This window comes from Quercus robur, chromosome 5 (genome assembly GCF_932294415.1).
Source record: "Quercus robur chromosome 5, dhQueRobu3.1, whole genome shotgun sequence".
NCBI lineage: Eukaryota > Viridiplantae > Streptophyta > Magnoliopsida > Fagales > Fagaceae > Quercus > Quercus robur.
The window spans coordinates 56,194,448-56,220,213 of record NC_065538.1 but is presented as its reverse complement, the minus strand read 5'-3'; the positions used below and the strand labels follow the sequence as shown (position 1 = coordinate 56,220,213).

Below are 25,766 nucleotides of genomic sequence, written 5' to 3'. Positions count from 1 at the left end.
CCATTTTCATTTTTCTAGTCAAATAAAGAAGCCAACCACAATTTCTTTCTTCAAAGAAATACGAAATATATCAAACCTAAAGTTAGCCTACTATTATTCCATAGTACTCTAACAAAGATGATTCCCGAGGTTTCTATGGAACAAGAATGATGAAAGTGATCTTCTTTGACCTGTGTGAAACAAGATTGACCACAAAACACCAATGTAGCAAACATCATAGTACTAATAACAAAAGAGCTAAAACCATAGCAATACTGAGCATGCTTTCATAATTCAAAATATCCAAAAATGATAGTAGACATCAGATAATAAGCCAATAATCAAACAATTCAAACATCTCAGAAGAGATGTATCCTACTTGTCTACCCTTAACTACCTAATCTTAATATCTTACTCTGAAGATCAACACTTAGAGTCTACAAAATCATAACCTTTGCTCTGATACCACAACTGTCACGCCCCAAACCCGATACTTGGATTTGTGACCATAACCGACATGCTAATATCAAGCTTAAACCTGATATTAACAAGAACCAACTTAACTTATTTCCAAAACTTTTACAAAAGCTTTCCTATTTCTTTTCATTCTTGTTTCTTTACTTAAATGATATAACTTTCCACTTGATATTCAGAGCATCTACATTGTACCTCAAAGGATAACACAATCCACCGATTATTCAAATTCTAAATTTCACATAATACATCTCTTAATACTTTAAGGTACACACTTTCACTATATCCTAAAATACACCATACTACAAATCTAATCATCAAATTGCTAATTTAGGATCTATACATATAAAACTAAAACCAGCTCCTTCCAAACTCGACTAAGGCTCTCTCTGCTCCAAAATAAAACCTGCTAACTGAAAGAGTGGAAGGGGTGAGCTACACAACTCAGTAAATGTAAGGTATATGAGAATTCAATAAGGATGCATGTAAATCAAATTATTTCATTCTATAAATATTCGAATAGGAGAACATCTTTTCATGCGTAGTATTTTCTACTATTCATAATAATAACTTATACGCTCTTCATAGAAAATAATTGTTCTCATTTTTCTTATCAGGTTAATATTACCAAAACCTTTCGGATTAAACTTCTTTCATTTCCTCCAAAGTCACCATATGTATATTCTCATTGCAAAATAATCATTTTAACTTAAATAAGATAATCAGCAACTTTGTATTAAACTAGAAACATCTTGACCCAATAAGAAAATCTTTCTTTATAAACATTTTCCCGAAAAATATTATAACTTTCATAGTCATAAAACTTAACATTTCATAAAGAACAGGTATCTGATAACTTTTAAACATAACTTGTACTTTCATCAGAAGCTTTATCTTTATAGTACAATGGAACTTCAGAAACTTTTATCTTTAATGAACAGCTTTTCTTTTTATCAGAAACTTCTTTTCATGAGAGCTTTTAACTTTTCATGATGCATTTAAACAAAATCATTCTCTCATGATTAATAATGTAATATAGCTATTCATAAATAACTTATTGGTTAGTTCATATCTGATAAGTCTGTACAGAGAAGGTCTCATCACATTTGGGTGCCTCCGTGTGTATGATATTGTCCCCTTTGGGAGGCCTGATGGCACATCCCTTCCAGGTTTTGTTCCTCCTCGCCGTCCATACATATTGGGGAGAAGGCCTTATTCAGATTAGAGTTACAGGCAACCCCATTTTCTCTACTTTAAATGACCTAAAGTTACGGGTAACCCCATTTCCTCTACTTTAAATGGCCAAATAGATAACATTTTTCTATGGAAAGCCAGTAATTAACCCCTACTAGCAGAGTTCAGATCACTAGAGGACATAACCCGAAAACATTTCATACTTTACATCATACTAAAATTTCTTATTTTGCATAACATTTCATAATAATAGTATTTCCATTCTTTTCTTTAAACATCATGTTCGTGGAATCAGTAATAGCATCAATATGCTTAAATCATATATATAAAGTTTCGAAAGCCCACGAACATATCTTTGTCAGAATAATGATTATATGCCATATCTCTAATCAAAAAAACATTTTAATGCATAACATACTTTAAAATAACCTCATGACTTACCAAATGCCCATATAACTTATCCCTTACCTGAAAGCAGAGGAACCAAGAGCCTACAGTCGAAGGAGCTTAGACTTGGGTACTGGTAACACCTAAACCAAATATCAAAACTTATTACTATCACTTATACCTTATAATAAACTTACACATTCATCTCAAAGCTTATCTCTTAAAATCAAAGAAATCCTAATCCCACCTCAACGAGGTTCCCACAAACAAAAATACATTCATCAAACAATAGGTACAAAATCCTAGAGAAACTAACATTCTTATATTAATCCCATATCTCTAGAAGAGCCAACTTTATTTTAAAAGGTGCTTTGAGGTTAGGGCAATAATGCATGCATAAATATAAAATCTTTTAAGCATGGTCATGTAACTATATACATTCATATGGTAACATACAACACATCGGACAAAACAGCTTCATAAATACAACCGTTGCATGGTTTAGAACCCCTTCCTTTGAGTACTAAACCTCAAAACAAGTTACACAAAAATTAATCTATGATCGAGACATACCAAAAGATAATAATATTAAATTATAGCTCAAAACATTCACCCTAGCTTTAAAATTAAATCCTCAAAGTTAGGCATGTCCCTTACTGTTCACTGTTCTATTCCAGCAGCATATGCCCCATTTGTAAAATACAAATGGGCTGTTCACGCACATCCAATTGTCATGAAATTTTACAAAACCACTCCCCTGTCTGTCCAGTATATACCATAAAAATTTTGGAGTCAAAGCATAAACCCATGATTTACTAAAAATCACGCAAGACAGCATACTCAAATCTGTCCTGACAGAATTTCATGCAATTTATAAATTAAACCATTATTTTTATATTAATCCAAATGCTGTGAGACCAATTCAATAACAACCACAAGTGTCTTAGGTTTCATATTAATTATCCCTAGCATCCAAATTCACTATATACAATTTAATACATAATTTATCATGCATAAACACAGAATCTGTCACAGTGACAGCTTTGCAACATTTTCTTCTAAATTCACAAACAATTATCAAACGATGGTATTTTCATATGGGGATTTTTATACACTCATTAGACATGTTAGAAAACACTAATATACAGTCATTTAACCATTTATAGCAAAATTACATACAACAAAAATCCCAGCATAAACATCAAAAGTACTCATCCTAACTTTTTTCTTACTTCCTTTATCATGTACAATCATTAATTAGTAAAAACCATAATCTACCTTCAACAAATCACCAACACAGCTTCCAAGCTTCTTAAAACAGCATATATATATATATATATATATAGACTTACAAATACCATTACTAAAATTATTTAAAGGAAAACATGGATTCTAGGAGGAGAGTAGCTAGAACCCTTACCAAGTTCATGGTTGAAAATATACATAGAATCACTCGTGAAAGAATGATAGAGAGCTTGAGAGAGTTTTCTAGTTCCTTTGAGAGAATATGAAGAAGAAATGAGTTTTCTTTTGGTGTGTGAACCCGTGGACTTGAGGGAAGACTCAAGAGAGCTTCCTAGCACTTTCCTTAAGAGAAAAAGAGAGCAAAGTAAGGTGAGAATTCTGATTTTTGCATGGACCCGTGGGAAATGGAGAGGTAAAGAGCTTCTTGGAAGTTCTATTTGTTTGAGAAAGTCAAAGAAGAGGTGAGGTGGAGCTTGGTGATTGCATGTCCAAGTCTTGGTCTTTGGGTTTGTTCACATGCATGAAACTTTGGCTTTACATGTGTTGAATTTCAATTGGTTGCATGTGGGTGGAATTTCCACTATAACATCTCATGCATCATATGCCTAATTAAAACACCAACTATGTATCTAATAACTTAAACCACTTAATATAGTTTTGTACATACTTAGTGTGTGTGTGTGTGTGTGTGTGTATATATATAATACAAATGGCCATTCAATTATTTATAATCTTTACAATTCTTATTCAATGGCATTATAAAATAATATGCTTATTAAATACTCTTCTATTAATTAAAAAAAAAGGTTGCTTAAAATAATAATTAACTATTAAAACACATAGTTTAATTATAAAGTTGGGTCGGAGTGTTACAGTAAGTGTGCATTCTCATAGTTTAAGGGGGGTTAAATATAAAATGAGCATGGTTTAGTAGGGGTAATAAGTGTGCATTCTTATAGTTTGAGGGGGTAAAATGTAATGTTCCCAATTTTTTTTATTTGATATAAATTTGAATCCTAATATAATTAAGTAAAATTCTATAATGGTTATATAGATAAAATTTTTATTGAATTTTACCCAAAACAAGGTGGGAAAAAAAACTATATTTTCACTTCATTTTTCTTGGATTGTGTGCTAAACTGATTGAAATAGATTGTGTTGTGTTAACCTGCTTAATAAACAAGTTGTATTGTTAGCAGTTAACACAGTTATTAAATGAGTTTAAATTCAATAAGGATGTGGTGTAAAACACCATCCAATTAAAAAAAAATGCTACATTAGTATTTCACAAACATTTTACAAATTGTTGAATAAAGATGGCCACACACAATCAATTCTCCTTAATACCTATATGTAGTCTCTATCTCTCTCTTGTGTCTCAGATCAAGCCAATCACCATGGCTACCTGCTCCCTTCCCCTCCTCCCTTTGCTTTCACCTCCGCCACCTTCTCCCTCACAAAATCAATCATTCCCTCTTTAAACCCTCCATCTTCTCCATCGTTGTCAACCTCCTCCAAACCCCAAAACTCCCTCAATCTCTCTTTTCCATTTCAACCCATGGCTAGAGTTGCTTCAAACTCAATCACTCACCACCATTGGTGGTGGCCCAGAGACTCGCTTCTCTTTCTCACTTACTCCTTTTCTCTCTAATCAACTCTCTCACTCATCAGAAAATCCTTATACCAATATGAAAATCTAATTTATCAGCGAAAGGCGGTAGAATCCAATGAGAGGTGGACGCGCGATAGATCCAATTTGAGAATTTGGGAGCTATCTCCATGGACGATAGCAGAATCTGGCAAGAAAGTGAGAAGATTTGGGTTTGGGTGAGTTGTGATTGTGTGTGACACTACTTATTCACTCATGTGTAATAATGTGTAATATGCTGATATGACATGCTCTTATTGAAGGATGTAAAATGTAAGTTTTACACTCTATCCTTACTAAATTAAGACTCTTATTAAATAAGTCGGGTTGGTGTTCATCTATTCAAGGCATTGGGCTTAATTTGGGCCTCAATCCCTCATTTCCTCCTTCATCCAAATCTCAGGACATTTGGATTGGGCCTCTTTCCATGCAGTCAAATTTTTGGAAAAAAACTAAAAAGAAGAAGAAAAAAAAAAAGTAAGAAAAAGAAAAAGAGATTCGAAATGCTAATGGTTAAGTCAATAAAGTCTGGTCTCAAAAAAAAAAGAGTCAATGAAGTCACTAACGTATCTCGTGTGGCTTTATTAAACTTCCGCGAAGAAACATTTAAAAGTGTCTCCAATTTCCTTCAAAGTTAAGCAACCAAACATTTAAAAGTGTCTCTTGTTTCCTAATTGTATTTTCTGTCTTTGTTTTGTGAATAAAAATTCTTGTTCATCAAAAAAAAGTTAAGCAACCAAACCCATTCCATTCGATCCGAAACCCGACTCCACGGACCCGACCGGAATAAAAACCGGGTTTCACCGTCGTCGACAAACATGATCGTGACGAACACTCCGGCGGCGGACCTCGCCCTCACGAACCTGGCTTACTGCTCGCACGCCGATCTTCATGGCTTCGCCGTCCCCGGCACCAAGCTCTACCTCGCCTCCATTGCCGATTTCTTCGTTCTTTCTCTCTCATATCCTTTTCTCTCATTTCTTACTGCTCCTTATTTCGCTCTGAAATTTTGTTCCATCATGCACATTTCCAATTCTGATCAACCTTGATTCTGATCCTTTACAGTAGAACTTCTTGCACAAGCTAAGATTTGCCATATCTTATTTGCTTAGATGGAAATCCGAAAAGTCGCTTTTAGAACTTGCTCTGAAATTTGTTGATTTCATGCATAACTAAGATTTGCGTGTAATTTTTGTTAAGATCGATGGCTTTTTTTTATTATTCTTGTTTTGGTGGCCTTAACTAAGAGTTGATGATGATACTGCTCACGAGAGCGTACGGAATGGCCACATAGCTCTAAATGCGATGCAGCGTCAGCATGCCAGGGTTTCATCTGGTGATACCATGTCGGTTAACAGGTCAGAGCTCATTCGATTCGATACCACCACCACCACCACCATCGCCGTCTTTTTTTTTCTTCGTATTGTTTCTAATTGTTGTGTGTTGTTTGTAATTTGTTTTAGATTAATTCCGCCGGAGAAGTTCGACCTGGCATTGCTTACACTTGAGTTGGAGTTTGTGAAAAAGGGGACTAAAAGTGAACAGGTTATTATTGACTTTCAGTCAATAATCTTAGTTTTAACTTCATGGAAGGTTTTATTTTATGCTTGAAAAATTGGTGTTCTCTTTTTGTAGGTTGATGCTGTTTTGCTTGCTAGCCAGCTTAAAAAGAGATTTATGAAGCAGGTAGAGTTTATATTTTTATGACTTATTATTCCATTTTGCGTTTGGTAATTTTACTTGGTTGCGCACGTTGGCTGTAATTGATTGAGGATTTTGAAATAAGTGGGGCTTTTTAGGTACTTGGGGGTTTCTCTTCTGCTACCTGAATTTGCACTTTAGCGTTGATGTTTGATCACTAAATGCTAATAAAATGAAAAAGGGTAATTTGATCGGATGGCTAAAAGGTGGGTCGTGTTTAATGACATAGAAATGTAGTTAGTCATGAGAAACAACATTGCCATTTTGTAACTAGCTGATATGAGGAAGTTGTGATGGATGGAAAGTAAGATTGGAACCGATAGAATTAGATATGTAGTAATTGGTGAGAAGATGAGGGTTGAAATTCTTGTGGAAGAATAAGAGTTCCCATGGATGGTTATTGTGTTAAAAGAAGCCATCAAGTGTGTTAGTAAGGAGGGGACATTTTTTTTTTTTTTTTTTAGTTAAAAGTCTATAAGACAAGGGGAAGGAAGGCTGAGGAGATCATGGATTCATGAAGTAAGAGTTCACATAATTTTGTTAGTAATTTGAGCCATTTCACTTGATAAAGCTGGGTGGTAGGAAAGGATTAATGGAGGTTTGCAGTCTTGTTGAGTTGCTATTTATTTCTATTTAACTACGTGTGAGCCACGTTCCCACAAAAATTGTAAATATTTAAAAGGGTGGTAAAATCATCCCAAACCCACCCACTTAAATGAGACCCAAATCCACCCAATTATTAATTGGGTTAAAATTAAACTCAATTAACATTAATGTTTATTGAGTTTTAATTGAGTACCCAATTAGACCCAATTATGATCTAACTATCATTTCTACAAATCACCCAACTCTAAAATGCCCCAAAACCACTAAAATTATCAAAATACCCCCTCAACCTAAAAAATGACCAAAATAACACCTAAATCTAAAAATGACCAAAATACCCCCTCAAACCTAAAAAAAGACCAAAATACCCCCAAAACCTAAAAATTACCAAAATAACCCCAAAACCTACAAAATGACCAAATTACCCCCAAAACCCAAAAAAAGACCAAAATATCCCTCGAAACCCAAAAAATGACCAAAATACCCCCGAACCCCAAAAAATAACCAAAATACCCCCAAACCCTAAAAATTACCAAAATACCCCCAAAACCTAAAATTACCAAAATATCCCCAAAACCCAAAAAATTACCAAAATACCACCGACACCCAAAAAATTACCAAAATACCCCCGAAACCTAAAAATTACAAAAATACCCCTAAAATCCAAAAAATGACGAAAATACCCCAAAACCTAAAAATGACCAAAATACCCCTGAAACCTAAAAATTACCAAAATCTCTCTAAAACCTAAAAAATGGGCAAAATAACCCCAAAGCCTAAAAAATGACCAAAATAACTCCAAAACTTATAAAATGACCAAAATACCCCAAAACCTAAAAAATGACAAAAATACCCTTGAAACCTAAAAAATGGCCAAAATAACCTCAAAGCCTAAAAATTGATCAAAATAATCTAGAAACCTAAAAATGACCAAAATACCCCCTAAACCTAAAAAATTACCAGAATACCCATGAAACCTAAAAAATGACCAAAATACCCTCAAACCTATAAAGTGACGAAAATACCCCTAAACCTTTGAAATGACCCAAATAAACCCAAAACCTCTAAAGTGGCCACAAACAACCTGAAACCTCTAAAATTACTAAAAATACCCTGAAACCCGTAAAACGACCAAAATAACTCTAAACCTATAAAATGACCAAAATATCCCTTAAAATATCTAAAATTGCCAACATACCACTAATCCTATAAGATGAAAAAAATACACCCGAAGCCTCTAAAATTACCAACATAGGGGGTTTGGGGTATTTTGGATGTTTCGAGGGTATTTTCGTTAAATTAAAGGTTCTAAGAGTATTTCAGTCATTTTGTAGGGTTTTGAGGGAATGTCACTAATTTTTTAGGTTTTAGGGATGTTTCGTTAACTTTTAGATTTTGGGGCCATTTTTTGTAATTTTCTAGGTTTTGGAGGTCGTTTAATAACTTTTTAGGTTTTGGGGATATTTCAATAATTCTTTAGGTTTCCAAGTTGTCTTAGTCATTTTTAGGTTTAGAGGGTATTTTGGTCATTTTTTTTATGTTTAGGGAGTATTTTGGTCATTTTTTAGTTTTAGGAGGGATTTGGGTAATTTTTTAGGTTTAGGGTGTATTTTTATCGACTTATAGGTTTAAGGGGCATTTTTGTCATTTTATAGGTTTTGGGGTATTTTGGTCATTTTTTAGGTTTTGAGGATATTTTGGTCATTTTAAGGTTTAGGTGTTATTTTGGTCATATTTAGGTTTTGGGGTACTTTGGTCATTTTTTAGGTTTTAGGGGTATTTCAGTTAATTTTTGGGTTTTGAGGGTATTTCGATCATTTTTTAGGGTTCGAGGGTATTTTGATCATTTTTTGGTTTCTAGGTTATTTTGGTCAATTTTTAGGCTTCGGGGTTATTTTGGCCATTTTTAAGGTTTCCGGGGTATTTTGGTCATTTTTAGGTTTTAGCGTTATTTTGGTTAATTTTTAGGTTTCGAGATTATTTTGGTAATTTTTTTAGGTTTCGGGGGTATTTTGGACATTTTTTGGGTTTCGGGGTATTTTGTTCGTTTTTAGGTTTCGAGGGTACTTTAGTCATTTTTTGGATTTCAAGGGTATTTTGGTCATTTTTTGGATTCCTGGGGGTATTTGGTCATTTTGTAGGTTTTGTGATTATTTTGGTAATTTTTAGGTTTTAGGAGTATTTTGGTCATTTTGTAGATTTCGTGATTATTTTGGTAATTTTTAGGCTTTGGGGTATTTTGGTCATTTTCTAGGTTTTAGGAGTATTTTGGTCATTTTTTGGGTTTCAGGGGTATTTTGGTCATTTTTTGGGTTTTTTGGTAAATGGCTCCTGCTATTGGAATATGAGATTTATTCGTAATTTTCATGATTTGGAGATGGAGGGGGTGTACTCTCTAATGGATTTGTTTTATAACAAACTGCCTGGAGGCACTGATTGTGTGATATGGATACTGAATAGCAATGGTGTTTGGTCGTACTATGAACATTTTTGAAATGCTAGCTGGAAGCTTTTTACAAGGAGATGCATTTGGTCTAGTTACGTGCCTAAGAAAGTATTATTCTTTGTGGAGACAGCATTATTGTATAAAATTTTGACTATAGACAATCTTATAAAGAGGAATATACCATCGGTCAATTGTTGTATGTGTAAGGCAAACAATGAATAAGTGGATCATCTTTTGCTACACTGTATTGCCAACAATGATTCAGTGGATTTCCTTTTGCTACCCTGTTAAGTTGCCCACAACTTGTGGTCATTTCTTTTATCAGCTCTTGAGATGCAGAGGGTGATGCCCTAAAAAATGATTGATGTATATTGTTGCTGTAATGGGATGTATGGGAGACATAGGAATGTGTCATGTGGAATGTAACCCCTATATCTTATGTGGGTGTTTTGGAGGGAGCAGAATTGCTGAATTTTTGAGGGTGTGGAGAAATCTTTTATTGAGCTTTAGTGTAATTTTTTCGGCAGTTTATGTTAATGGCCAACTATGCTTTGGGGATCTCTTGAAACATGTTAATTGAGTTTATGGATCATTTAAAGCTTATGGATCATTTTAATAAAAGATTCTTTATTACTCACAAAAACAAAAGAATGGTTCTATTTCAAGCCCCTCCCCCCCATTACCACCACAAAGCCCTCCGAGAGAGAGAGAGAGAGAGAGAGAGAGAGAGAGAGAGAGAGATGAAAAAGAAGGAAAAGCTACGTCCTAGTATGCTTCTTGCCCCACCTTTTTTTTCCCTAACAGGAAACATATGAGACGTGTATTAATGTTCCCAGTGTATTTATAGGTTTTGCCTGCCTTATTTTCTTCCTAAATCTTTTTGGATGATATCACTTCAAGCTGTGGATTATTGTTCTTGTTGTACGCAGGTAATGACAGCAGGGCAAAGAGTGTCATTTGAGTTTCATGGAAATAACTATATTTTCACAGTCAATCAAGCTGCCGTAGAGGGGCAAGAAAAATCTAGTACTATTGAAAGAGGGATGATATCAAGTGATACATACATTGTCTTTGAAACATCAAATGCGAGTGGAATAAAGGTATATTTCTGTATTTGATTGTGTACTAGTCTTTATACGCACACATATTTTGTTCTTGTTTTGAATTTTTTCTTATTGGTAAATACACATGCACTAGTGGGTCTTGAACTCATTACCTCTAGGAGGAGATGCATTTGAGCTAGTTCCCATTGGCTTCTTTCTCCACTTGTTCCACTTCACTATCCTATACTGGTTAGGTTTAATTATATTGAATTGCTGATAAGTTTGCTATCCTAGCTCTTGGGCATGAGCATAAAATGCTTTGCCTGTAAGTGGTGAACTCCCTTGGATTACCTGGCAACTAGTTCTGGCAGGTGGGTCATTTGCTCTTTAGGTTTTGCTACCTAGAGGCAAATCCAAAGGGCTCTTTTTTAGAAAAATTCCCTACATTATATAAAAAAATGGTTTGCTATCATAGAGTTTAATATAATAATACGAAAAACTTTCTATATACATAATACCATTGACAAAGCTAACTTCAAGTATTTTGTTTGATGTTCATGAAAAATTCTTCCATCATTTGTTTGTTTGCATAATTAACAAATCAATGCTATTAGATTGGTGGATTCTGTACCTGATATTTCTTTCATGCTTAATGCATGCTGGAGAAGGTGCTGCCATGTCAAATCAGTCAAAATCTCTTTTACACTTGCATCTCCCCTTAATTATTTACCTCTTCCTCTGTTGAACAGAACATGATCAGTGTAGCCTAATAAGCATTTATACAGATCACAGTTGCTCAGAGTAATTATAGGCTGATCAACTTGATGTCAAACATTAAATTCAGTAACTTATATTTTGACTTACAGATAGTCAATCAGCGTGAGGCAGCCAGTAGCAACATCTTCAGGCAGAAGGAGTTTAATCTTCAATCACTTGGTATAGGTGGCCTAAGTGCAGAGTTTGCAGATATATTTTGAAGAGCCTTTGCTTCGCGTGTTTTCCCTCCCCATGTGACAAATAAGTAATATTTTCAATTTGTTATTTATGCATTAATTCTTCTAGTCTGTTTTATTTCCATAACATGCTCTTACCTGGAAATTTCTTCGTCTTCTAGATTGGGGATTAAGCATGTGAAGGGTATGCTGCTTTATGGGCCTCCTGGTACCGGCAAAACACTTATGGCTCGTCAAATTGGAAAAATGTTGAATGGAAGGGAACCAAAGGTTTGTATATGGTTTATTTTATTTATATATTTTTCAGTCTTTCACCAAATGATAAAACTTATAGCTTTATGAGGCTAACACCTTATCATTTTCCATCTTCAGAATTAAGAGTTTTTATTTTTTTATTCTTTTATCTTTTTGTTTACCTTCCCCCTGTCCCCATAAATGAGAGGGAGAGTTGAGCCATTGAAAGGTTTTTTATTTTTTTATAAGTAAGAACCAAAGAAAGTTTTAATAAATGTTTCTTGTCAGTAACAATATAGTAATATTAAGTATAAAGACAAATGATTTTGATAATATTTTTAGACCTTGATGAAATTATAACTAGTGTTTTCTCAAGGCTCATAAGTTTGTATTCTTATTTACATGGCCTGCTAATCTTATTAAAAAATTTAGCGTTGTCATTTTTACTTTGCAATGAGCAAAGAATTGATTTGTTCTGTACATTTTGTTTATTGTAATTCCATAATTTCATTGACCTAAAGACTTTGAGTTCATCTTTTAAAACTGGTGTATGAAGTTTCAAAACAAGCATCTAATGCACAAAATTGAGTAGAATGAAGCTTTTTAACTATCTCTAGGTTGGTAGTGTTGCAGTTGAATTGGTTTAGTAATTCAAAAAACAAATATCAAATGTTTAAGATTATTTCTAGTCTTGTTTGAGCATAGACCATGAGTTCACTTACTATTTGACTGACATTGAACTTTATTCCATTGACATACAAATTTATCCGGAAATGATGACCACGATGAATTGCACTCTTTTTCTTTAATTTGTCAAGCAGAAATGCTTCTCAGACACATGATTGACACAAAATCTCATGAAGATATATCTTATATGAGAAGGCAGGCAGCGTCATCTCTATTTTATTTTCTTGCAACATAAAACCTAGTGCACATCCATCCATCCACTTTCGGTTATGTCATGGTTTAAATATCAATAGTCACTGGGTCTTTTGGTGTGTTCAATTTTCATTTTAGCATATGCTCACTTGCTAGTGCATACTTTTCATTTTGATGCTGGAACATTGTTTTCAGGTTCCAAAGCTAACTAAACATGTCTGAATTCTTTCTATTATAGCAACAAATTATTATTAGTATTCTATATTGTTTTAATTACTTGATGTTCATCATTGTGAAGATGAAGTAATTTTTTATCAATAAAATTTCTATTACTTATAAAAACAAATAAATTATAAGTATTCTATGCTTCACATTCTATAAGATGGTGAAAATCTATTCTTGCAGTTGATGGACCATCTTTTTTTATTTTTTACCCTTTTTGTGACAAATTGTTACAGATTGTTAACGGCCCTGAAGTTTTGAACAAATACCTTGGTGAAACTGAAAAGAATGTTAGGGATCTATTTGCTGATGCTGAGAATGATCAAAGAGCTCGAGGTAAGGGAGATATAGCAGGCGTATTCCTAGGTTGGTCTTTTGGTGATCACTAATGCCATCATGTTCTTTTCCTTTTCAGGGGACCACAGTGATCTGCATGTCATAATTTTTGATGAAATTGATGCTATTTGTAAGGTACATGATTCTTCAAATATTTGTTAACGTTTTTTTTTCCCCCTGCCAGTAGATTGATAGTGACATCAATTTGTTGCTTTTGATTGACACACACACACACACATACACACACACATATATATATATATGCATGTATTTATAGTTAGTTAATTAGCATTTTCCTCTGACTGAATCTATTGTTCTTGAATGTCCTGGAGTGTCATTTATTTGAATATCTAAGGTGTGCGGAATCTATAGATTAACTTCCTTATGCGGTTAGAAATGCTTGGTATAGTTTCATAACTCTTTATGTTGTCTTAATGAACAATAATGACCATTCCAAGAATTGGGACCCTGAGTCAAAGAATCAGCCTAAGTGACATAGTGCTAAGAGTTGTAGATGAGTAGGCCTTTGGACATAAAATATATTTATATATGTGTATGTATATATTAACTTGAATCCTAGTTCCCTTCTTGTCCTCTAAGCGAACATGCGATTATTAGTATGATTTTAAAAGCTACAGCACAAGAACACATTGGTAACACCTACATGGTTAGATTTCCACCGGAGGTCTGCATTGTTTAATATGTCAAAGAAACAATGTCAATTTTTAGATTTAAGGTTGTCTGGTTATGTAATCCAAGTTTTTTAGCAAATGGAAAGAGCTCAATGCATGTTCTCATTTTGCATTTGCAGTCAAGAGGTTCAACTAGAGATTGTACAGGAGTTCATGACAGTATTGTGAACCAGCTTCTTACCAAGGTTAGTTAGAGGTTCAATTGCTTTTACAATCTTGCAAATCAGAGTGATTCTCTGCTAATAACTAAAAGACTATTTACTTTTCAGATTGATGGTGTGGAGTCTTTAAATAATGTCTTGCTTATTGGAATGACAAACAGAAAAGATTTACTTGATGAGGCCCTTTTAAGGTCTGTTTCTCTCCCTCTTCTGTGTTGCGTAACTGTCCATGCAACCTTAAATTGTTTTATGTCATGAAAAGCATGGATAGCAACTACTAGTTAACATTGATGTGCGTAGGTTGTAGCAACTACTAGTCAACATTGAACTCTAAATCAAAGTCCAATAAATTTTATTTATTTATTCCTGCCAATGAGCTCTAGTTCAAACTGCCCTTCCTTGCAAAATGCGAGGTGGAGGGTGAGATCATGGATTCAAAACCTGTTGGGTGTATGTGTAATTACCAATAAAAGTCATTTATTAATTTGTTTATTCTTGATTTATAGACCAGGACGCTTGGAGGTTCAAATTGAGATAAGCCTTCCTGATGAGAATGGTCGCTTACAGATTCTTCAAATTCATACAAACAAGATGAAAGAGAGTTCTTTTCTTGCTCCTGATGTGAACCTTCAAGAGCTTGGTATGTCCATTAGTGAGATATGCTTATGATATCTATGTATTCATCTATTATATGGCTGAAGTGACTGTTAAATGGAGACACGATTATATCTAAATTATATTTGCCTCCAGGTTTTGATTGGAGTTGTGTGTGTCTATATATATATATATATATATATAAATTTATAATATATTGAGAACATAATCCATACTACAACATTTTTTAGGCTGGCTTGGATAGTCAAGCTCATGAAAAGGTATTGCAGTTGTGTGGATCTTAGAAAATTAAAGTACCAAATGATTTATAATTCAATTTAATCTAATATCTCCCTTACACCTAGCCCCAAGAAACCACACCCTTAATGATTTTCTATGTTACAACCAACTGTTAGTGGTGAAACTTAAGGATATGATATTTTTTATTATTATTATTATTTTTTTTTTGGGGGGGGGGGGGGGGGGGGGGGGGTGGGGGGTGCTGTTTAATGTGTCCAAAATTGATCTCTTTGAAAAAGTTGCAGTGATTCTTAAATTGTTTCTTACTTTATTATACAAATACTTTTGACCATGTGTTGAATGTTTAAATTGTTGCAATGTTTTGGACTCTAGGAATGATAGATGAAGGTCTTGGTTGATTCAGTTATCTATTTTTGTGAGTGCAGCTGCTCGTACGAAAAACTATAGTGGTGCCGAACTTGAAGGTGTTGTAAAAAGTGCAGTATCTTATGCTTTGAATAGACAACTAAGTCTTGATGATCTCACCAAGCCAGTGGATGAAGAGAGTATAAAAGTTACCATGGATGATTTTTTGAATGCACTCCACGAAATAATTCCTGCATTTGGAGCCTCCACTGATGACCTTGAGCGGTGCAGGTATAGTTTTGAGCAATTTGAAAATGCTTTTAGCTTTCAGATTTTATTTATTTATTTTATTTTTAACTCACATCACATTGTCATGCTCGAGATAAGTCTTCCTTTTGAGATTTTAATAATTTTGACTTAAATCCCTTTGTTGTGGAATAGTTTATGTTGCATTGCATGGCATATATGACTAATTTGTTTACTATGTGAGAAATTTGGGATAATGATATTGTTGGCTGTCCAAAAAATTGGGTAACAAATGGTACTCTGTTTCTGCTGGAAGCTTGATTCTATTTACTATGGTGATTTGTAGACTGAATGGCATGGTGGACTGTGGTGATCGAAATAAGCACATTTATCAAAGAGCTATGCTACTTGTGGAGCAAGTTAAAGTGAGTAAAGGAAGTCCGCTTGTTACTTGTCTTCTGGAAGGCCCAAGTGGCAGGTATGCATGGTTTCTCTATTTTAATTGACTTTGTTAATTGCATCTTTTTTGAATCTTACCCTTTTTGGACAGTGGTAAAACCACACTAGCAGCTACTGTTGGCATTGACAGTGATTTTCCATATGTCAAGATAGTAAGCTCCCTGCCCTATATTTTGGATATTCTATCTTGTTACTTTCAAGGAATTTTTGCAGTCTCTTCTACTGTCCCTTCCATTTATACCTACTTCTAATTTTTGCCATTTTTTGGGTAGGTCTCAGCAGAATCAATGATTGGTCTTCATGAAAGCACTAAGTGTGCACAGATTGTCAAGGTTTGTCAAATGCAAAGGCCCGTTTGGAAGCAGTTTTTAAATTATAGTTTCTAGTATTTAATTGTTTGGTAACAATATTTTGCAAGGAGTTTTTAATCTGACTTCACTTTAGACGATTCAAGTGCTGAATTTTGAGAACACCTCGAGCAGTTTTCAGTTTTGAGTAACAGTTTTCAAAGTTATTATTAAGAAAATTCCTCTCTTTCTCTCTCCCTCTCTCTGATCTCTCCCTCTCAACCGATTTCTCTCTCCTCTGTTTCTGTCTGTCTCTGTCTCTGTCTCTGTCTCTCTCTCTCTCTCTCACACACACGCACACACACACACCATAGAACTCTCAGTGATGGCGGTGGAGCTGTGGCGTCAGATCTGGGTATCCAAATCTGACCCCTGCCTCTCTCTATTTGTCTCTCTTGCTCCTCCTTCTCTCTGTTTTTCTCTTGTTCCTCCCTCTGTGTGTTTGCGTCGGATCTCAGTTTAGAACTGAGGCTGGTTTGTGATAAATTTTTATTAGATGAGTATTAATACCAGTTTTTGAGTGAAAATCTCATGCCAAACAGACCAAGTTTTGTTTTGGTTGAGAAAGCATGTATTGAAACACAATTTTGCAAAACCTTTTGAAAACTGAAAACTGGTTTCACTTACCAAACAGGTCCAAAGACTTTGACCATTCTTGATTGCATTTTAAAAGATTTTTTTCCCTCCTTTATGTGATAGAACCAGTTCCAAGTCTAAATTGAGATTTGATGTATCTAAGACAAGTATATTCTGCACTTGCAGAGTTATCAATTATTTATTGTCTATTTACACTAGAAAGATATGTACTTTTTAATGTTTTTCTTTAGTTTATGTGATTGGGAGGAAATTTTGAAGCCTTATTTATAATGATATTCTTTAACAGGTATTTGAGGATGCATACAAGTCACCGCTGAGCATCATTGTTCTTGATGACATTGAAAGGTAAATCTACTGATGTGAATTGAATGAAGCTGTACTGCTTTTCTCCAGCACGTTTTTCATCTATTAATGATAATGAAGAAGTGCCTTAGATGATTTTACTGTAATTGTTGATGCAGGTTATTGGAGTATGTTGCCATTGGGCCTCGTTTTTCAAATATAATCTCTCAAACACTACTGGTCCTACTCAAGCGGCTTCCTCCAAAGGTTTTTCGTTGTTCTTTGTCTTTATTGGCTGGACTGGTCTTACAATTTCCTATTATATTATTATCAGTGAATTTCATGAAGAATAATTCTTTATTCAAATTGTATAATTGTAAGGGGTGGATATATATTTTTATAGGAAAAGTTAATGGATGCTCTAAAGGCATTGGTTTAGAAAACATTTATAGATACTTTTAATGGGAAAAGAAAAAGTACTTAATTTTTTTGACAACTTTTTACATTTTCCATAAAAGTGGTATCAAAATTTTCCTAAATTGGTCCATTAACAAATGTCCAAAGGGCACCCGTTAACTAGACCCTTTGTTTATATCTGAATTGAGTGTAATTCATAGGATTCTATTCATCTTTTCAAGATATGTCAGGTATGATAAGATACACTAAATCTAGAAGTGAATATTGATAAATTGATGGGCAAATAAATGACATAAGATGTTCTGCATTGGGTGGTTCACCATCTGTTGAGGTAAATATTTGATTTAGCAGCACTTATGAAATAAAACTTCTCACTAGGAAATTTTTTCTACTTGAATAAACTTCCCAAAAGACTACTTTCACTGAAAATCTCCAATTTTTGAACAGGGAGAAATAACTTCCAACCAATTGAGTCCTTGATGTTTTTTACCAATTCACAATCTTGTAACCACCCTCCTTCCCTGTGATGTAAATGCAGTACTTTTTTGGGTCACATCATATATTTCTCTACCTGTCATTTGTACCACAATCTTAAAATCATGTAATGCCCTGTGCTGGAGTGTGCAAGCTATCCAAAATAATTAAATAATATGATTTCTTATGCAAAATTTTTCAATGAGCACGACACAATGACAGCAATATAGGTACATGTTAAAATGCTTCTATTCTGGTCAGTGAAATTCTCTGCATGATATTACTGTTTTCCTTTTTTCTTTTTCTTTTTTTAAATAGATTGAAAGAATTAGTAAAAGTTTAGTATTCCCTCTATACCAATTTGAATGTCTAAGACCTATCAAAATTCAAAACAAAAAACCAATTTGAATGTCTAAGTTTGACATGTCACATGTTTAATGAGGAAGAAAGAGCATGCCACTCTAGCCAAAATGCCAAAAGTATTGATTGTTTTTTGAATTAGTAAGGGGTACTATGGGAAGGTTTAGGTATAAATGCTTGGTTTTTAATTTCTTTTTTTAGTAAGTGTGCACTCATTTTGGGACGTTAAGGAAAACAAAACACTCAACATCTCATGGAGGGAGTATGAAAAAATGGTGGCTTTATCTCAAGTTAAAAATTTAAACTTGGTAAGATGTGAGGATGATGAGCTCTATCTCAACTGCCACCTCAGGTTCAAAATATTTTGGTTGATGTATCATGTATGATTTGGATCATAGGCAGTATGGAAATTCCCTCTCTATTACCAACTGTAGTGCATGTGTTATGCATGTTGGTAGTTACAAAACCTATAGAACTAGATATAAATTGTTCACAAAGATGTCAATGGTTTCAAAGTGGTAGCAATTGTGAAATACACTTTTAAAATTGTTATATTTCCTTTCTGAACTATGGTCATGCTATCTTTCCAGTGCCATATTGAATATGTAGTCTCCACTCTTCAAACCCCTCTTAGACACATACAACTTTGCTGAGTCTTACCCAGCATGAATGAGGGGGAAAAAAAACACTGAATTCATTGTAGATTACAAATTTTGAAAGCGTAGCTAAGATCTGGGATCTCCTCCCCCATAACCGAGTGAAAGGATGAGCACGGGTTCTATCCCTTATGTACTCTTTTTTTGGGAGCTACATGTATGCATAAAATCCTAATGCTATTTGATGTACTGGCGGAAGTTGGTCTGGTCTATTGTTTGGGATTATTCAGCTCCATATTGTCACCATCACTGGCTGTACAAAGAGCATTCATCGACAGCCTTATGTGTGATATTTTCTGATATCTTTGGGACAAGGTTTTCCTTTAGTAGTTATGTGATATCTGACTTGATGAATGGTAATTTTCTGACCTTCCTGAAGTTCTCATTACTAGTTCATTTTGTGTGCTTTGTTGTCAGGGGAAGAAACTTATGGTCATAGGGACAACAAGTGAAGTGGGCTTCTTAGATTCTATTGGTTTTTGTGATAATTTCTCTGTCACTTACAATGTTCCTACATTGAAGACAAATGATGCAAAGAAGGTAAAATATTTTTGTTGTGGTTCTGTACTTCTGTTCTTGTCTCAGAAATATGGGTAGTTGTGGTATTCTTGTTTTTCTGGTTAGCATAAATTTCCATCAATGCTAGTAAATTAAACAAAAGGAGCTAAAGAATAGTGTCATTGTGGTTTATGTAATTGCTTTAAGAGCCTGACATTTACTTATTTTTGTCTAGTAGTTGTGCACTTGCCAAATTGGACACGAGGATGGATGGTGTGGTAATAGTGCACTTCTTAGGCTGAAATGGTCAAATTACCCTTTGTATATTCTGGCCTATATGTTTCGAAGTATTAAATATAATTTAGGAAATGCTGCATGGATTATCATGAATGCAGGGCTGGAATTGAAAATTTTGCATATCATATTTTAAACTTTTAAGTGGGAATAATTTAGCCTTCTTTTCTTTTATTTTTTTATTTTAGAAATATTATTGGCTGGGGTCAGCAGTAATGCTGAAATGCATATGCATTGTGCAAGGAAAATGGAGTATATGATTCACCCCAAAAATAAAAATGGAGTATATGCCTAATGATACATCTAAAAATGATGCTGATTAGTTGTTTTATGGTCTAACTATGATAAGGCTGTCTGTGTCCATTAATAAATGGTTGTGTTTATTTCACTTTCATTGTGGTAGTGAAAGAAAGCTGCCGTTTAGGGTATGTTTGTAAGTTGACTCAGAAATTGTGAAATCTGTATGTAAGGCTTTTCAATTGGAGGTTGGTAAGAATTGATTCATGATTTACAATGCTGGGAAACTAGGGAGTTACTTCCAGTAAAAATTCCGATAATTTCTCTGCTAAACAGATGTTTGGACTGATCAAGTGGTTTGAGGATGTCATTATTTCGATTCTTTCCTTGCTTGGTAGTCTTTTGGAGTCTGGATGAATGTTACGACCCTCAAGTTCATTTCATTACATATATTTCATGAATGCTGAAAGGAAATTTATATTTTAACAAACATTTAGCTTCAAAGTTCAATGTATTTTAATCTACTCTTTTTCATCTCAGGTGCTAGAACAGCTGAATGTTTTTGCTAATGAAGACATCGATACAGCAGCAGAGTCCCTGAATGATGTAAGCTTATACTTGATCAGTCTTTTGTAATATTCCTTGGGGGTCATTTTAATTTATATTTTTACAACACACGTCTCTCATAAACTCTGCCTTTACCAATCAAAGAAGGGATTAAGAGAAACAAAAAAGAAAATTCTCCCATCTCATGAAATCATAATACTTACCCTGGAAACTTTACAGTAACTAGTTTAATCCATCATTTGTGCTTGTACTTGTTTACCTGAAGTTGACTTGTGTAAGTCATGACAGAACTACTAACCAAACAGTAAATATTCTGAACCTTGGATATTGTCAACTGTCTTTACTTTTGCATGGTTTGTTACTGAAGAAATTAGTAGTATGGAAAGGAACTTATTATTATGATCACTCACTTCTTGCTTCTTGCTTCTGTTCAATTTCTCCTCATAGATGTCTATCAAGAAGCTCTATATGTTGATTGAGATGGCAACCCAGGGTGAACATGGTGGAGATTCTGAGGCAATATATGCTGGCAAAGAGAAGATTAAGATCTCTCACTTTTATGATTGCCTTCAAGATATTGTCCGATACTAGTTTCTTCACAATTAGTTCCGTACAGATACTACGAAGCAGAAAATCATTCTCTCTTATTGTTTCTGTGGTGATATTTTGTATTATAATTATTTTCTTCTTGTGAGATGTGGTTTTCTCTGGCTTTTAGGCCTTGAAATCAGAATTTTGTAAATTTCTGCAATGTATGAGAATTGAGAACAGAGAGGACGATTTGAGAAACTACTGTTTATTTTTAGAATTTCCATATTTTCAGTGATTGCCTTTTCTTTATACTCGTGGTCCAATCAAATCTCTAATATATTGCCTCTCTCTCACTCTTGCTCTAATAATTTCCATCGGTCACTGAAGGAGAAAAAGGGGTGGCTTCATGGTCATGGTGGTAAGAAATCCATCCAATGCTAGTAGTAGTCAAAGCCGATTTGTTTCCAGCTAAAATCATACTTCGTGAGGTTAAATGTGAAATCTAAATAAGCACCCACATTCCTGTGAGAAGGCCCTCGTTAAGACATTTGTGTCCACTGCTATTATTTATGTTTTTAGAGGTGATTTTCAGTTGGTTCAATTGACAAACTTTGTTATCGTCATCATATTAGGATATAAATATTTTATATGATATAAATATGTCAAAAGTCTTGTAATTCAATTGTTATATTCTGTTGCTTCCAACAAAAATGTTTTGAGGTTCAAAATTTTCTTCTCCTTCACTATTGAATTATATATATCAACAATAATTTTTATCAAATATAAATATATATATATATATATATCAATAATAATAATAAAAAGATTTCCTATGATTTTTCACTGTTGAATTAATGAACTAAATATATGTATTGAAAATAATGATCATAACAAGAAAGAATCACCCTATAATTTCGGCCATCTCTATTTTAAAGGTCTATAATTTTGGAGAAATTATACAGTCTTCTGGTGGATTACGTTATTTATCTTCCATTCCACAAAAAAACTCTCACTTGTTTAAAATTGTTGAGTCAGTAATTAGTTTTAATTTAAAAAAAAAAATTTATAACTCAGCAATTTTAAACAAGTAGGAGTCTTTTAGTGGAATAGTGAATCACATTACTTGTCCACCATGAGAACTCTATAATTTTTCGTAATTTTGAGGTTAAGAATCTTTGTATTCTTAACTTGGGAATCTAATATCTCTTTTGGTATACTAAATATAATCTATGGAAATGTGATGTCTTGAAACGTAAATATGTGCTTTAATTAGGAATCTTATAAGATTCTTTAAAAATGTGAAATCCCCATATTTGGTTTATTCTCAAGAATTAAAAAAATATATATATTTCTAAAAATATCCTTTGGTTTATATAATGTCCAGTATATTACCCATCACTTCATGTTTTTTTTTTAATTACAAATACATAATATGAAAATATATGAGTCATGAATTAAGTGAAATATCTTAAAATAAAAGGCTAATGTTAAAACATAATAATAAATATAATTATTTCTTTTCTTTTCTTTTTTAAGAAAAGACAAAATTTCAAATAAGAGATAAATTGATGGAGAAGAAATATTGATGTGTCAAGTCAACTAGGTCTCCACATATAAGGGAGGATATTCATATCCAACTAAAGGATAACTTCGAAATTAGAGGGAAATGAATTACACAAGATTAAATTCCTAAAATCATGGCGTAATTCAATCTCCAATAGTAATACAAATAGTAAGCACTTCAAGCCCTAAGAGGTATGAGAGAACAACTCCAGTTTACATAATTACTATATCCTTTGGTGTCTGGTGATATTACTTACTTGGGCATTGAAGAATTCCACTGTTGTCGCTTCAAATCTTTTTTGCAATTGAACTGACACGCGAAATTCATTGTGGCATGTAACTCAAAAAGTTTTTTTTTTAATGGAAAACTATATGTAAAGGAAAATACCTAGGTACTTCAAGAGTATAGTGAAATAGTACTCACTCCTATGTTTAGAGATAGTTTTTATACCCATGAATATGAGAGGAAATAACACCATTCATCATACATACATTGGGAGTATCTAAGAATTACTCATATGTAAAAATAGTTTTTTCGTCTTTTCTTATGTTTAGAGATATAAAAAAAAAATGGGTCAAAAGAAAATTATCTCTACATTTATCTTATTTAGCTTGGCGTGGGATAGAATTGTTTTCCAAAAGTGGAAAACAACTCTATCTCACTCATCAAACATAGATAGAGTTACAAGTTATTTTCTTCTAGAAAAAAACTCTTTCTCACGTCAAGCTAAAAAAGGAAAGTCAAACAATAGTTTTCTAACTCATTTTAAGGTTGCTACCAAACATACGAAAATGAGATAGTTTATTAATTTTGTTTTTGGAAAATAATTCATTTCCCAGAAATTTTTAATGTCGAACCAAGCAGAGCAGCTATAGGAAACCTTACGTGAAGATTTTTTTTTTTTTTTTTTTGTGTTTTTCTTGCGTTTGGTAGTATAAAAAAATAGTGGGTCAAAGGAAAATTTTCGTGGAAAACAACTCTATCTCATGCCAAACTAAATAAGGTAAGTTAAAAAAAAAATTTCCGACACGTTTTAAAGTTGCTACAAAACATAGGAAAATGAGATAATTATGAGAATTTTGGAAAATTTTTTGTTTTGTAAAAAATGTTAATGTTGAAACAAACAGAGCGTAAATTAAAATTGAAGAACAACAAACAATGAGGGGTTTAAAAGAATAAAAAACAATGAGGAGTCTTTTTTTGGGGCAGGGGGCAAAACTTAGTTTGGTAATTTTTTTTTTAAGGACAATTAAATTAAATGCAGTTATGTGTTTGAATTGATTTGAAAAGATTAATGTGGTGCACCAAAAATACTATACCTAAAGTATTTATTTATTTATATAATTTATAGTGAAATTCTTATTAATGCTACTAGTAATGTGAGTGCTCACAAAGTCTATACATAACAATATTTTATGGAATCTTTACAGACCATGGATGATTTTCTGTAAGGCTAACCATCAACTAATTTGAGCGAGTGGAATTAAGATTACACTAATATGTGGGTTTCAGTTTGCTTAACTCGTAAAATAATAAGAGATTTGAGAGTCGAACCCTACCTACACTAAAAATCTATTAGTGTATTGACTTGATGATAAAGATCAATTATCAAGAGTGGATATCATAGATTGAAACTCTATTGCACCTATAAAAAAAAAAAAATTATATTGATAAATTCAATCTTATTAACTATGTGTTCTATATACATTTACTATTTTCTTGATAAGCTCTATATACATTTATTATAATTGACTTTACATGGAACTATATGTTCTAATATTAGGTGTTTATTATGATTGTGGCTTTAAAATGGAACCATATATTCTAAAATTAGGTATTTATTATAATTATGCATGTATATGAAATTAAATATTCTTTTTTGAAATCCTGAAATTAAGTTTTCTACTATTTAGAGAAAAGATAATGTACTAAAATTCTAATGAAGGCTTTAAATATATAATAGAATTTAAACTTAATTGAAAGATACATATATTAAAATAATGATGTATAAAATTATAAGACATCAAAAGTTTACGTGGTATATATAATATTATGAGAATAAATAAAAATCAAATGATTTCGTTTATATATATATATATATATATATATATATATATATATATTACAAATTATATAGATGAATCAATATCATTCTTGACAAAGAACTTAGAAAAGAGGAAAAGAAAATGACCTCTCCAATTAGCTGCCTATCAATCTTGGTAATCCCTCTACTGGTCACCTCTCTTTTCTACCAAGCTTCAAATGCAATAATTGAAGTGAAGGCTGACCAAGCCTTACTTGATAGCATTTGCCAGGAGACCCAGGACTATGACTTTTGCATGTCAACTTTTCATGGAGACGAACGTACTGCTCTAGCTAATCGAGATGGTCTTGCCCTCCTTTCTATTGCTATAAACACTGATACAGTACAAGCTACCATTGATCAAATCCCAGATATTCTTAAAACGCTCACTGACCCACTAGATAAGTATCGAATTCAGAATTGCCTAACTGATTTTAGCGATGCACTAGTGAAATTGAGAGCTGCATACACGGCTTCAAGTGCAAAGTCTTATCGGGAAGTGGTAGGTTTTATTACGGATGTAGCTAGGAAAGCAATCGATTGTGATGCTGAATACAAAAAGAGCCCCCCCTTACGTGAATCACCGATATCAGATAACACTCTCAAAGTAACTAAGCTAACTGATATTACTTACGCTATAATTAATACTATCATTTCAGCGTAATGTATATGTGATCTATAATTAAAATAAAAAAGAATTTTCAAGGTTCTTGTAACTCAACTGGTACTTTTTGTTATTTCCAATAGAAATATT

The 25,766-nt window shown here is 33.2% G+C and overlaps 1 long non-coding RNA gene and 1 pseudogene across 1 annotated transcript; one reads left to right on the top strand and one right to left on the bottom strand.

Annotated features, from left to right (window-relative positions):
• Positions 1-614: 614 nt before the first annotated feature.
• On the bottom strand, positions 615-3,669 carry LOC126726390 (uncharacterized). The gene is made up of 3 exons (XR_007655848.1): positions 3,455-3,669; positions 2,116-2,177; positions 615-866 (listed from the first exon to the last, which is right to left on the bottom strand). It is a non-coding gene; the product is annotated as an uncharacterized LOC126726390 (long non-coding RNA).
• Positions 3,670-5,585: 1,916 nt separating this feature from the next.
• Positions 5,586-21,674, top strand: LOC126726388 (vesicle-fusing ATPase-like; annotated as a pseudogene).
• Positions 21,675-25,766: the final 4,092 nt, after the last annotated feature.